The 16,056-nt window shown below is 45.2% G+C and overlaps 1 protein-coding gene across 1 annotated transcript in view; it reads left to right on the forward strand.

Annotated features, from left to right (window-relative positions):
• Positions 1 to 16,056, forward strand: part of LOC145995335 (uncharacterized) — a 72,270-nt gene that overhangs the window by 24,739 nt on the left and 31,475 nt on the right. The window lies entirely within an intron of this gene.

Genomic DNA, 16,056 nt, shown 5'->3' on the forward strand with positions numbered 1-16,056 from the left:
CTAAATTTATTTAATATGTTATTAAAAGCAAAGGATCAACTTAAAAGAAACACATTGTAATTAATTCGCAAAACTGGATAAATTCATTAAATATCTCCACACTGACAGTGGCATCCAACTATTCATTGCCGCTTACTGGCAGTTGTTTTCGAGCCAATGCTGATGGGAGTCAATAAACTTGAATTATGTTATCATTGTTGTTGCTTAAAATAGCACATTGTTTGTATGGAAGACTAAAATACCGTTTGAGATAAATTATACTGAATTATAATGAATTCGTATTAACACTCCATTAAATTTTTTATTTGTATTATTCTGTCAAAATTTGAAATTAATGTGCATATCGATTAGTTTTGATAGTTAACTTGAAAATAAAAAGACAGACTAATCATGTTGGTCACTAAGCGATTTAGGAATTCGGTTCTTTTTTCCCCCCCAAATATGAAAATTTATATTTGTTGATTAACGCTTCGAATATACCGGGTGATCCGTTTGAGATGTCAGAAAAGTAAACCGTTCTGTACAATAGGTTCATGTGCGTATTTCTGAGCAGTTTGTTGTAATATATGCAGAAAGGGTGTAAGTTTTGAATCAGTGCAGGTTTACAGACTTCAGCCATGTGGATGTACTAGTGTGCATGTAACACTCGAAAATTTCACATCCCATACGATACATTGTGCGCTGTTGTGGCGTGACCACTATCTTTATCTACCATGAACGCTAGCGCCACGCGGCTGAAGTTTGTAAACCTGCACTCACTCAAAACTTAGGCTACATCCTTTCTGCAAATTACTCAGAGATATGTACATTAACCTATTGTACATACACAACGGTTTACTTTTCTGACATCTCAAACGGATCACCCTATATATTACGCACATTTTACACATTCCCCATATGACAGTCAGATTTACCGTCATTATTATTATTATCATTATTATTCATGTATGTAGCGGTAAAAAGACGTGTTGATTCAAAGTGTTGAGTGTTTTAATTTGTAAGATTACATATTTGATTTTTTTCAAGCCGACGGGAGGAACGAGACTTTCGCGTGTGTTAAGGGTGAGCACCTGAAGGGTCACGCTATGCGTCTAAAGCTAAGGAAATTCGACCGTAATGACAAACATTTAAATATCTCGGTTTCCAACGGTCAGATTCATGTGAAACTTATACCAGCGCAGCGGCATGTGTGCAAGGACGGATGTGTGGAGTTTCGTCACGATCAAGCGACAATTACGGACGCCAGATCAAATCGGTTCTAATTGATCAGTTTGTGGACAGCGATTGCAATTCAGCTATGGGCGACAGCCAGGCGGAAGCTTAATCCGTCTGAGTAAACTTCGGACACGGTCCGTCCTAGTTTGGAGACAATAGAGCGTGGTGGAATAACCTCTCCGGAAGCGTCGCTCCAACGTGCGCCTAGCGTCCTTTTTCAAAATCCAAATAAAACGAAGGACATGGTTTTTCGATACACAGTTTTACCGCGATCCTTGTAGTGAGAGCAGCTCCGTGCTAACTCTCCATATACAGTTTTGCCGCGATTCTTGGAACGAGAGCACCTTCGCGCTACCTTTCGTGTACAGTGGACTTTGTTGTGTTGTGCGAACACCAGTGTGTGTGATAGGCAGTAAGTCTACACGAGTGCGCCTACCTCAACCGCTGGGGGAAGTTGAAGCGAAACCGTGTTTCCGTGATTACCTTACGCCATTTATAATTTTTGAGAAACAAGGAACACCGGAAACTATGGCGGGCTAGAGGAAGAAAGGAGATGAGGGCGTTACGTCGATTCGCCCGACGTCAGAAGAAACTACGCCGATGATGCCTATCCGCCGCCATGGAGAGAGAGAGAACGTCGAACGCCGCCCTATTGATACGCCGACGACGCCTACCATCCGCCACGTTGACGCCCCGACGACGCCGACGACGCCTACCAGCCGCGACAGAGAGACGTAGAGAGAGATGTTGACGCCCCGACGACGCCGACGACGCCTACAACGACCGCTCAGATGCGACGTCCGAACCGCGCCATACCACGGAGATCCACCGATCCCGAGAGGAAGAGGAGCCGGGGAACTAGGTGTTTGAATCCTTTTCGCATCTTCATCGTCGCGACCAAAGAAACCTTTCGCGTGGATACTATGTGTTTTCAATCGCCCATAAAGACGCCAGGATGCACCCCGGAAGCTGAGAGATGGTAAAGTATTCATCTGTGTGAACCTTAACACGTGACGGTCCGATTGATTTAGAGAACGCCCTTGAAATTCGTCGACATTTAGAAAACGCCCACTCAACTCGAACTTCATACCAAACTCCCGTCGCGTTTGCCATTTGTAATTTATTCGTCTCAGGTCAATTTTTCTTATTCCTTGTGATATTTTTTTAATGGTCTTAAATTTATTGTTGTTTGTGCTCCTTTGTATTTGTTTCAGTGCGTACTATTAGAGAAAGCGCCGCCCACTTAATTGTTTAATCTACTGGAGGTTTGTTCATTTTTTATGTGTCAATGCTAGCTATGTCAGGCCGCATGTGTGATTATTTAGTAAAAGTATTTGCCTGGTAATGTGAATTGCTCGTCGCGGCGAAGTGTTTAAGTCCCGCCTGCTAGCGAGTATAGGTTTGCGTCACTCAACGGAGGTTATTTGTTATGTTTGAACCACGTGAGGTCTTGTAAAAGGAAAACGTCCGCCCACGTGAATGTAATTTCCGTTGAGACGCCTTTGTTTATACTGGTCAAGTAATGTATGGTCACCGCGCCGACTAGTTTCTTTTTTAAAAACAAAAGGTGAACTTAAGTAAGGGCTGGCTAGGATTTAAGTAGCACTGGAGCAAAATCACAAATGACCTGATTAGACAAAAAGTAAGATAAAATTAATTGAGAATGCAATAATTAGGGCTTGTCGTGATAAAACCTGTACATGTCATGTATAATTTCTTGTGTCGATGACCCCATGAGGATTGAATCTGAGAGAGAATGTGAGAGTGCAAGTGTGGGGACCTGTAATAATTCCATTTTTTGTTGGTGATGAATAGAATATACTTTTTATTTTCATGTTAATTTTGGGCTATATCATTTTCGTATGCATGTCGCTACCCGTGATTTTCAGGTATGCAGCTAGCCGCTTCCCGGCTACAGGTAAAGAGGTGGTAATTTGAAAGTACATATGTCTTTGTTTTTATTCGATATGGCTTATCACTATGCACTGTCGGTCACCGGTTCCTACACACGAACTTAACCTGTACCGTAACGCTATTTCGCTTGTCCGAGGGAGATTATGCCGCCTCTATCTAGGTAGTGGTAGCATTTGTTTTCCCGGGCAAGGGAGGGCGTAACATACATTTTGGCGCCGCGAACACAGGGACCGGTATATTTTAAATCGAAAGCACCCTCAGTGCAGGTGCATAGGTCGTTTTTGTAAGGGCTACGTCAGGCGTATTTTGGTGTCATGTAACTGTGTTTCATTGTGAGATTTTATTGTGTTATTTTTGACGTGAGGTGGTAATTGAGATATTAGGCGTTTGTTTTGTTAAGGTAGTAGGGCAGCTACTTAAGGCGTTAGGCATTTTAAAATTTTTGTTTGGCATATGGCATTAGGCGTTAAGTTGAGTTCTGGCAAAAGGGGAATCGACCGCCCTTATCTTTTTTCGTTTGTGAATTGTTTAAATACATATATTGGTATATATTGTGAGCGCTCACGTTTACGCTTGTCAGCGAGCATTGAGAATCGACCGAGGGTTGAATATTTGATTTCATGAAATTGCGCAACCGCCGCATCGAGAACTTAAACATGAGTGACGTAAGGGTGATTTGCGATGTTTGCAGCGAGGAGTTCCCAGAAAGTGAAAATGTCGGCACAGCTAGACAGGTTTGTTCCCGATGCGATCTCCCGTTAAGTCCACGTGAAGAAACCAGTCTACCGAACAGCGGGGGGCAAGCCAATGAGACCAGCGCGCAACAGGTATCTCCGGGAAGGGCAGAACGGGTCGATGAAGCAGCTAGCCTCAGTGGTACCAACTCCCAACAGATCATCGAGATGCTACTGCGGATGGAAGCGAAGATAGAGGCCACGCGAAGCGGAATTGAAGCCTCGCTCGAAGCCAAGATGGAGGCTACGCGAAGCGGAATCGAAGCCTCGCTAGAATCAAAGATGGAAGCTACGCGAAGCGGAATCCAAGCCTCGCTAGAATCAAAGATGGAAGCCACCCAAAGCAAGATAGAGGCCATAAGCACCCAGATGCGAGTGACGGAAGACCGCCTCCAGGAGACCATCCGTACTTCTGGTGAGGCGATTACGCAGGAACTCGTCACTCGGGTACAGGAATGCGAATCCCGTGTCGAAACCAAAATCGCCGGAATCAACGTGCGGATCGACCGGCAAGAAAACCAGATGGCAACACTGTCTCAGAGCGTGCGCGACCAAGAGGAAGGTATGCAGCAGATGGCCCGACAATGCGTGCAGCTGGAAGCGACATGTGACCGTGGCATAGACACCCTGGGGCGACAAGTGAGAGAAATTTCAGGTCGAGCTGAAGGAAATTCCGAACGGATTGAGGACCTCGAGATGAAAGTGCGTCAACTGAGCATAACTAGCAGCGGCACTTCACATTCGTCGCGGGAGCCCAGATTGACGTCACCACCGGCAGCCGACGTCGCCACTTGTTCGAACGGGGAAAGCGACCAGCGAGCTCCAGGAACGCCCCGCCCCCTTCGAAGAGAAGACACTGCGTCACCACGGTTGAGTCCGCGCCGCGAGCAGGGGGAGGAAAATTTACACTTTGACCCATCGTCCGCCAGGAGAGCTCTGTTTCCGCCCGAATACCGGAAGCACTTCAAAAAATTTTCGGGTGCTGACAGAATTCTTCCTTCCACGTACCTCGAGGAATTTAATTCTACCACCCGTGAGTTAGGTCTGACAGACGAGGATAGGCTTCTGATTCTGAAAGGTTTAATGCAGGACCGGGCCAAGAACTGGATGGACAGGAACGAGGGGAACTTCAATTCATATGAGGAGTTCAAAGAAGCGTTTCTCACTTATTTTTAACGTCCCCTGCAGGTCGAGAGGATGCTGATGCAGGTGCGAAACGAACGATACGACAGGGGCAGAGGACTCACGTATGCCCAGTACTTTTGGAAACGTTACAATGAGTTCAAGTCTCTGCAACCCCAAATGACCACGGCGGAGATAATAGCCGCTCTGGTGTACCATTTCCCACACGAGATTCGTCGTCATCTCAATGGAGCATGCGTGTTTGACGCCGACGCGATGTCCCTCACACTGGAAAATCTGTTTCAGTGCGAGGAGGAGAGGCAGAAAACCAGGGGTGAGAAGTTTAGCAAGCGGCGCCGACCGGAAGATGATTCGTCGCACCGGAATAAACACCTGCGCGTTCATCTAGTCGAGCAGGGATGGAGAGGACAGCACCACGCTCCAGGGGCTGAAAGGAACCGCCAGCTGCAAGATCCACCTTCACCGCGACGAAGACGCCCGTTCAGAGGCAGGAGACGGCGTGGAGGTCCGACTCGTGCGTCGCCAAGGAGGAACGACAGCTTCTTTCAGAACGGCCAAGTCCGGGATGGCTTTTATCAGCGCCACGCGGATAGCAGGTCGGTCAGCCCGGAGTCAGATCGGGGAGATGCAGGACGCCGTGGAGCGAGGACGCAACGGAGCCCAGCGAGAGAAGAGACCAGGCCGAATTCCAGACGCGGTTCGCCCAGGCCAGGACCGTCGGGATACCAGCATCCGGGAAACTAATAAAAGTCTCGCGTCAGGGCTCGGATGCGGGGCAGACTACACCTGATCCACCTTCGCTTGAGCCGAACCACCCGGATGTAACAAAGACCACGCCGATCAGGATTCGTGCCGCTTGGCTGGACGAGGAGATCCACGCCGACGAAGATGCCGAGGAAAGTCACGAGAACCGCTGGTCTTCGAAATTGCCACATGTACAACTGCGAGTGGGCGATGAAATTGTGATGGGGCTCCTAGACACGGGAAGTGAGGCAAGCTTATGCTCGGAGGCAACTTGGCGGCGCGTGACAAAGGGAGTGCGCAGGCCACAACTTCGGCACGTACGAGACTTTAGACTCATCGATTTCTCGGGCAAAGCGAGGGAGAGGCCCCTCGGTCACACCATTCTGCAGGCAACGCTGGATGAACATCACGTTGAGGTTGAGGTTCTGGTGGTCCAGTCATTGTCCGTGGACCTGCTGCTAGGAATGGATTTCCTGAGCCGGTATGCGTCTGTGCTTAACATCGGTCGACACTTTGTAACCTTGAATAATCGCGACGAAGAGTTTAACGTCGAATTCTGGAGGTCAGGCGCAGGAGAAGAGGGCCAGTTCCAGCCCGTCGTCGCTTTATGTTCAGAGGTCGACCGCGACAAAGGAGTACAGGAAAGATTGCACGCCGCAGTTGCTTCATTTGAGAATCTCTCGGCGAGTCAAAAGCAAGTTTTCGCCAATCTTTTGAGGGATAATGCCGTCGTTCTTGATGAAAGGCCAGGAAAGTGCCGGAAGTATACGCATGAAATCCGTGTCGAGGGAGAAAGTCCAGTTGTCAGTAAGCCTTACCCGATAGCGTTTACACATCGACCGGAAGTGCGTCGGCAGCTGCAGCAGATGCTGGAGTGGGGCGTAATAAGGAAATCACGCTCAGTACATTTGAATCCTCTACTCGTGGTGAAGAAATTTGACAATAGCCTCAGAATTTGCGGAGATTTTCGCGCGCTAAATACGAGGTGTAAGCTGGAACGCGTCAGAACATTAAAACTACAGGACACCCTACAACTGTTCCATGGAAAACACGTGTTCTCAAAAATCGATATGTTATCTGGATTCTGGCAGGTTCCCTTGTGCGAACAGAGCATGCCTTATACAGCCTTCGGATTCGAGGATAACTTATATGAGTTTACCGTCGTTCCGTTCGGAATCTCTAACGGCGTGCAAGCTTTCACGTACGCCATGGCGGAAGTGCTCGGAGACGACGTGAAAGATTTCTGTCTGTGGTATGTTGATGACATCTTGTGCTTTTCAAGAAACGTGGAAGAACATTTCGAACATCTAAATGATCCTCACTAAATTACGAGATGCGGGAATGACGATTAAACTCGAGAAATCGGCTTTCTTTAAACCGGAAGTGCAATTTTTGGGCCACATCATAGACGCTCAAGGCGTAAGGCAGGACCCAGTGAAGTTTGAAACAATAAGGAAGCTCGAGCCCCCGACATCAAGGAAAGGAGTCCAGCGCCTTTTAGGGATATTTACGTGGCACCGGCGCTTCATACAGAACTTCAGCGAACTTGCGTCACCCCTATTTGAACTGCTGAAACAAGGAAAGGCATGGAAGTGGACGGATCAACACCAAGGAGCCCTAGATAAACTAAAGGACGCCGTCTGTGAACAGCTTCGCCTCTACCACGCTGATTTTTCTGACGTTTTTTATGTCCAGTGCGACGCTTCAATCACGGCCGTGGGCGCAGTACTGTATCAAGAAAAGGAGGGGGAGAAACGTGTGATTCAGTACGCCAGTCGTTCCCTGCGGGGGGCAGAGAGAAATTACACCGTCGGAGAACTCGAGTGCCTGGCCGTGGTGTGGGCCATCGAAACCTTTCATGTTTATCTGGCCGGAGGACACTTTATTGTGAGAACAGACCACCGGAATCTCCAATGGCTGCACCGCGCGAAAAACTGGAGTGGGAGACTAACGAGGTGGAGCAATCGCCTTCAGCGCTACTCGTTCGAGGTGGAGTATGTGAAAGGGCGAGAGAATGTTGTGCCTGATGCCCTGTCAAGATACGTTGGGGGGAAAGATTAACAAAAGTGCACGTAAATTTGATGCAGTTCGATTCCCTGTACCTGACAACCTTCAGCCGCGGGCGGTTTATAGAAATGCAACACGAAGATGCCGAGCTCGCACAGTACTTCAGTATCCTGGAAGACCAGCAACCCGCAGATCCACGTCGCCAGCGACGCGTGAAAGAGCATTTTGTCGTCGCGAACGGGATCCTGTGCAAGACGGATGTCCACAACCCGGAGCGCCTGAGGGTATATGTGCCAGCTGAAGCGAGAAGGAAAATCTTGGAGGAAGCGCATGACAAATCAGGTCACTTCGGGGGGAGGAAAATGTGGAGATACCTCGAGAGTACCTATTATTGGAAAGGGATGCGGAAAGACGCTAAGAAATGGGTGCGCGATTGCGTCATCTGTATGCAAACTAAGCCTAACCGCGTCAGAGCAGCAAAAAACCCAACATCGTTTGTGGCAGAGAAACCGCGGGAAGTGTTGTTCGCAGACTGCGTGGGACCACTCCCGAAGAGCAAGGACGGCACGAAGTACCTATTCACAGTTATGGATGGATGCAGTCGTTTCCTAGTTGCGTATCCAGTCAGGTCAACCGCGACGAGAGTGTTGCTCCGTAAGCTTACTGAAAATTACTTTGTACACCTCGGAACTCCGCGCTACATACTCACGGACCGCGGAGCTCAGTTCACAAGTAGCCTCTGGAGGGACACTTTGGAAGCATACGAAGTGAAGCCCATATGGACCCCGAGCTACAGGCCGCAGGCAAACAAGGTCGAACGCATGCACTGTGAAATGAACCGCCTCTTGAGATTATTTTGCCATAAACAGCATCAGGAATGGAGCAAGCACGTCACCTCGATTGTACTCCTCCTAAACAACACAGAATCCGACACCCTTGGGTTCACGCCAGCAGAGCTACAATTCGGCAGCACACCTCGGAGAGACGTAATTCGTCACTTTGGATTGAGGGAGGACAACCGCGACCCAACTGTCAAACAAAAGATCCTGATGGCCGTCGAACGGACGAGAGAAACCAGGAGGAAGGCCAATGAAAGACAGGCAAGAGACGGCGCCGAGATTCGAACTGGAGACCTCGCATTCGTAAAAAATCACGGACTTAGCTCTCAAATTGAAGGGAAAATCAAGAAGCTCTTTTTCATGTACGATGGTCCGTACTTCTGCAAGAGCAAGCTCGCCGCCAATATTCTGGAGTTAGTGGACTGCACGTCTGGGAAGACCATAGCACCCCAGCATATAGAGAACTGCAAGAGGTGGAACTGTTCCGATGAGAAGCGCAGAGAGTGGACAGCACTGTACGAGAGTAAGAGCGACGTAGGAATGCAAGCTGACACGTAAATGCTCACATCTTGTTCTTGTTTTGTGTACATACTCTTCGTGTTATGTTTATATTCAGGGTGTTATTATATATGTTATGTATCTGGAAGGTCACAGTGTCCGTGCCGTTCAGAGAGTAAATTTTTATATACAGGGTGTTCATGTATTTGTTTGTCAATTTTTATATACAGGGTGTTCATGTATTTGCTTGTCAATTTTTATACAGGGTGTTCATGTATTGTTGGTCAATATTATATACAGAGTGTTCAAGGATTTGTAACAAAAAAATTCTGTCCCTGTGTAGAGCGAATTTTTCACGCTTACGAAATCCTTGGAAGAAGGAGAGGGGCGAGGTTATGACAGTCAGATTTACCGTCATTATTATTATTATCATTATTATTATTCATGTATGTAGCGGTAAAAAGACGTGTTGATTCAAAGTGTTGAGTGTTTTAATTTGTAAGATTACATATTTGATTTTTTTCAAGCCGACGGGAGGAACGAGACTTTCGCGTGTGTTAAGGGTGAGCACCTGAAGGGTCACGCTATGCGTCTAAAGCTAAGGAAATTCGACCGTAATGACAAACATTTAAATATCTCGGTTTCCAACGGTCAGATTCATGTGAAACTTATACCAGCGCAGCGGCATGTGTGCAAGGACGGATGTGTGGAGTTTCGTCACGATCAAGCGACAATTACGGACGCCAGATCAAATCGGTTCTAATTGATCAGTTTGTGGACAGCGATTGCAATTCAGCTATGGGCGACAGCCAGGCGGAAGCTTAATCCGTCTGAGTAAACTTCGGACACGGTCCGTCCTAGTTTGGAGACAATAGAGCGTGGTGGAATAACCTCTCCGGAAGCGTCGCTCCAACGTGCGCCTAGCGTCCTTTTTCAAAATCCAAATAAAACGAAGGACATGGTTTTTCGATACACAGTCTTACCGCGATCCTTGTAGTGAGAGCAGCTCCGTGCTAACTCTCCATATACAATTTTGCCGCGATTCTTGGAACGAGAGCACCTTCGCGCTACCTTTCGTGTACAGTGGACTTTGTTGTGTTGTGCGAACACCAGTGTGTGTGATAGGCAGTAAGTCTACACGAGTGCGCCTACCTCAACCGCTGGGGGAAGTTGAAGCGAAACCGTGTTTCCGTGATTACCTTACGCCATTTATAATTTTTGAGAAACAAGGAACACCGGAAACTATGGCGGGCTAGAGGAAGAAAGGAGATGAGGGCGTTACGTCGATTCGCCCGACGTCAGAAGAAACTACGCCGATGATGCCTATCCGCCGCCATGGAGAGAGAGAGAACGTCGAACGCCGCCCTATTGATACGCCGACGACGCCTACCATCCGCCACGTTGACGCCCCGACGACGCCGACGACGCCTACCAGCCGCGACAGAGAGACGTAGAGAGAGATGTTGACGCCCCGACGACGCCGACGACGCCTACAACGACCGCTCAGATGCGACGTCCGAACCGCGCCATACCACGGAGATCCACCGATCCCGAGAGGAAGAGGAGCCGGGGAACTAGGTGTTTGAATCCTTTTCGCATCTTCATCGTCGCGACCAAAGAAACCTTTCGCGTGGATACTATGTGTTTTCAATCGCCCATAAAGACGCCAGGATGCACCCCGGAAGCTGAGAGATGGTAAAGTATTCATCTGTGTGAACCTTAACACGTGACGGTCCGATTGATTTAGAGAACGCCCTTGAAATTCGTCGACATTTAGAAAACGCCCACTCAACTCGAACTTCATACCAAACTCCCGTCGCGTTTGCCATTTGTAATTTATTCGTCTCAGGTCAATTTTTCTTATTCCTTGTGATATTTTTTTAATGGTCTTAAATTTATTGTTGTTTGTGCTCCTTTGTATTTGTTTCAGTGCGTACTATTAGAGAAAGCGCCGCCCACTTAATTGTTTAATCTACTGGAGGTTTGTTCATTTTTTATGTGTCAATGCTAGCTATGTCAGGCCGCATGTGTGATTATTTAGTAAAAGTATTTGCCTGGTAATGTGAATTGCTCGTCGCGGCGAAGTGTTTAAGTCCCGCCTGCTAGCGAGTATAGGTTTGCGTCACTCAACGGAGGTTATTTGTTATGTTTGAACCACGTGAGGTCTTGTAAAAGGAAAACGTCCGCCCACGTGAATGTAATTTCCGTTGAGACGCCTTTGTTTATACTGGTCAAGTAATGTATGGTCACCGCGCCGACTAGTTTCTTTTTTAAAAACAAAAGGTGAACTTAAGTAAGGGCTGGCTAGGATTTAAGTAGCACTGGAGCAAAATCACAAATGACCTGATTAGACAAAAAGTAAGATAAAATTAATTGAGAATGCAATAATTAGGGCTTGTCGTGATAAAACCTGTACATGTCATGTATAATTTCTTGTGTCGATGACCCCATGAGGATTGAATCTGAGAGAGAATGTGAGAGTGCAAGTGTGGGGACCTGTAATAATTCCATTTTTTGTTGGTGATGAATAGAATATACTTTTTATTTTCATGTTAATTTTGGGCTATATCATTTTCGTATGCATGTCGCTACCCGTGATTTTCAGGTATGCAGCTAGCCGCTTCCCGGCTACAGGTAAAGAGGTGGTAATTTGAAAGTACATATGTCTTTGTTTTTATTCGATATGGCTTATCACTATGCACTGTCGGTCACCGGTTCCTACACACGAACTTAACCTGTACCGTAACGCTATTTCGCTTGTCCGAGGGAGATTATGCCGCCTCTATCTAGGTAGTGGTAGCATTTGTTTTCCCGGGCAAGGGAGGGCGTAACATACACCCATAAACAAGACAAAGGAGGGACACGTAATAGTCTATCATACTTTCTTCGTACCCCTCTTGCCTGATTTTAATTTTACGATTAATTGAAAGAATGTCAGCAGTACTTGCAGCTGTAACTACTGTGCAAGCGCAATATGCTTAATAGTACGTAAAAATCTGAAAATGTCTGGTTAAATTCATATAATTAACTGATTTATAATAGTATAGATCTTTCGAGTTACAAAGTGTTATTAAGTCGATTTAGGAGTAATCAATTGTTGGATAAAGACGACATCTAACTTCTTAAGTCTTCTGGTACACGAAATTATTTTTCTGCATTTATTATTCGACTTCCATTAGTGTACTAAAGCACCGATTCAGATCATTGATGCTGCAATAAGTTTGTATTAACAGTGTATTAAATGTTATAGCCGTTTGTGTTTCTCAGTAATCGATACATGTATATCGATTAGTTTCGAATGTTCACTAGAAGAGAAAAGGGCAGCCTAATCGATGATTTCAAATGATTATAATTTATATTTGTTACTTCAGGCGATGTCACAACTGCAAAAGTCAGCTGAATGTTGACTTTCTATAAAATGTAATTCCATGTACAGTCATGGACATAAGTATTCATACAAAGACATTGTCTGAATGAAACATGTTATTATACAAAGAAGACCGTAAAGGCAAGTCAAGTCTGTAGCACATATGCTCCATTGGAATGGCAAGAATAGAAACGCAAAGCAATTGTGTGCATACAATTGAAATTGTCGTGAGAAATGTGGATAATCCTTAGATAAACTGCTTTCTGGATGGTCATAAGTATTCATACGCCAGGTTATAAACCCCCAAAAAAGTTCGTGAAACAACCGTTTCCATCATTCAGTGCCAGATATGTGTTTACTGCACTTGCACCTGTGTAAGGAAGTGGTTGGTTTGGTGTTGGCGTGCTGCAGGAAGTCAAATGGGCCTCAAAGGGAAGGAAACCACGATCGAAGAGAGGAGAATTATGATATAATTATACCACAATAAGAAATTATATTCTGAAATCGCAGACATAGTTGGGAGAAGTCGTGCGACTGTGCAAAGTGTCATCAAACGATATAATGACACAAAAGTGCTGATAAATAGGGAAAGGGTTGGGCGTCCTCAGAAACTTACTTCGAGAGAGAAACAAGGACTGTTGAGAATGATCAAGAAAACCCCAAAATTAACATCGTCAGCAGTGTCGGCACATGTTCACGAACACTTGGGAAAACAAATGTCCTCAAGAAGTATTAGAAGGCTTTTCAACCGAGCAGGGTACAGAGCTAGGGTACCTAGAAGGAAGCCATACATCAGTAAGAAGAACAAGAAGACCAGATTAACATTTGCAAAGGAGTATGTGAGTAAAAGTTTGGACTTCTGGGATAAGTGTTGTTTACGGACGAGAGTATATTTAATATTATCCGTAGTGATGGTAGAATTTTGGTGTGGAGAAAGCCCAATACTGAGCTTGAGTCTCGAAATCTCTTGGCCACAGTTAAACATGGAGGTGGTGGCGTTATAGTCTGGGGCTGTATGTCAGCCTCAGGTGTTGGAGAACTCGTCTTTATTGAGGGAACTATGGATAGATTTGTCTATTTGGATATTCTGAAGAACAATTTGCAGCAGAGTATCGATCATTTGGGTCTTGGGAATGATTTTTACTTCCAGCAGGACAACGACCCTAAACATACAGCTGAGATTGTCCGCCTTTGGTTGTTATATAATACTCCCCACACACTCAAAACTCCACCTCAGTCCCCCAACCTTAACCCCATTGAACATCTTTGGAGCCATTTGGAAACCAGACTCCGAAAACATGACATAACAAGCAAGAATAGACTGAAAGAGGTCATTTTGCATGAGTGGCACAATATTACATCTGAAATAACCACGCCTCTTGTTCATTCTATGCAAAAGAGACTTGACAGCTATTCTCCATAACAGAGGAATGCATACTAAATTATGACGACATGGTATTTGTTTCTTTCTTTTCTTCAAAGTGAACTGTTATGTTGGTGTATGAATACTTTTGTCCAGCCAAAGAAGCGGGTATTGAGAATGTTTTGTATTTTATTTTTCTACAAGCAGCATCTGTTATTTATTTTTGTTGTCAATATATCGTTTGGTGCATACATGGTAAAGCATTAACAGTTTTGACTTCCTTATTGTATTCCTAGCTGCTGCAATTCGTCCTTTCTTCCTTTCAGTTCCACTGTATGATTACTTTTGTCCATCACTGTAGATAGGAATGGCCCAATGAGAACAGTTTGTATTGCATTACATTAATATTTACAACAATTTAACTAAATATTAACATATTGAAGTTTATTCAGTTCCGACACACCGATCTCAAGGTCATGGGGCTGGAAAAACAGATTTATTTAATGTTGAATTGAACAATTTATTAGCAAGTTCATCTCTGTAAGACTAGTAATCTCTAAGCCGTTTTCGTTTACATGGACGGACCGACGGAAATCGAACTGTGATATCAGAAACCAAGCGTTACAAAATCATAAGCTTTTTAGAATGAGAAATATTGAATTTGAGTTAATGCTTTAAAATAAGAGTGTTCCGTTCAAATCTCCCTAATTTCAATTAATTACTGTGAACGAAGTACGATGAATTGTGTAATAACTGTAACACCAAATGAAAGGACAGATCTTCAAGTTTTGTTTTCATGACTTGAAGTTGTCAGTTTGCTCACTACGCAGCACCACGGTCGCATAAATAAAAATGGTGACTGTTCAACAACGTGTGCATGCAGTGGTGTGGTATGCTGAGACAAAATTTCAGACGAGTGTACAGAGGAGTTGCACCTGATGCTAAATCAATTAGGCTGTGGTTTAGTAAGTTTCTAACAACCGGCAGTGTCCTAAAGCAATCTGGTGGAGCTTGTCGTTGTGTGTCAAAGGAAAAGGTGGAAGAAATTTGAGCGGGGTTTCGGAGAAGCTCGAGTAAATCCATCCACCAGGCATCTAGGCAATTCAATGTGCCTCCAACAACAATGCATCGGGTTCTGCACAAGCGGCTTTGGTTGTATCCGTATAAAGTCCAGATTGTGCAACAATTGAAGCCAGATGATAAGCTGCATCGCAAAGAATGGTATGGAAATGCTGCAGCGTATCGACATGAATCCTCACTTCCTTGACAACGTCTAGTTTTCAGACGAAGCAATGTTTCACGTGTCGGTGATTGTCAACCGGCATAACGTACGGATCTGGGGATCTGAAAACCCACATCTGTACAGAGAAAATGTACGCGATAGCCCAAAATTGAATATTTGGTGTTGTCTAATGTCCGTTTGTTTTCAATGAAGATACTCTAACAGGCCCTGTGTACTTAGACATGTTGGAGCAGTTTGTGTACCCCCAGGTAGTTGCTCTACAACCGGACATCATCTTCCAACAAGATGGGGCTCCCCCACGCTGGAGACTGGATGTTTGGAGGTTCCTCAATTCGACATTTCCTAATCGCTGGATTGGACACGATGAACCGATACGGTGGCCGCCACGTTCACCTGACCTCACTCTGCTGGACTTCTTCCTCTGGGGTTACGTCAAGGATCATGTGTTTGCGACTCCAGTCAATAACATCCCAGAGTTACGAACCCGCATACGTGATACGATTGCAACGGTAACAGGGGACATGTTGGAGAGAACATGGCAAGTAGTTGAATACAGACTGGATATTGTTCGTGCTACCAATCGGGCACATGTGAAGGTGTATTAGTGTGTGGAAAATAAAATTTATGAGTTTTTCTTCGATTCTCTGAAATTTCATTGCTCTATCATTCATACTTTCTTTTCTACGATTAATTGAAATTAGGGAGATTTGAACGGAACACCCGGTGCAGCTCATTAACGGAAAAATGGCACTGATAGTTAAACTTATGCGTGACGTAATCTATTACAATTTCAAATTTTAAAAGCAATAAAATTTGTATTGTAATGAAAGTCACCCGCAGAATACTTTCCTAAATATAGAAGTAGCCAATAATCTCCATCATAATTATTTCAGAAAAGTATCTCTCATTTCAACCATAACTCAATTGTGTTGGAACTACGGGGGTGCATGAAAATTTGTTACGTTATTTAGATACAATTTTTCTATGTA

The sequence above is a fragment of the Lepisma saccharinum genome, chromosome 11 (assembly GCF_977018435.1).
Source record: "Lepisma saccharinum chromosome 11, izLepSacc3.1, whole genome shotgun sequence".
NCBI classification, from domain to species: Eukaryota; Metazoa; Arthropoda; class Insecta; order Zygentoma; family Lepismatidae; genus Lepisma; species Lepisma saccharinum.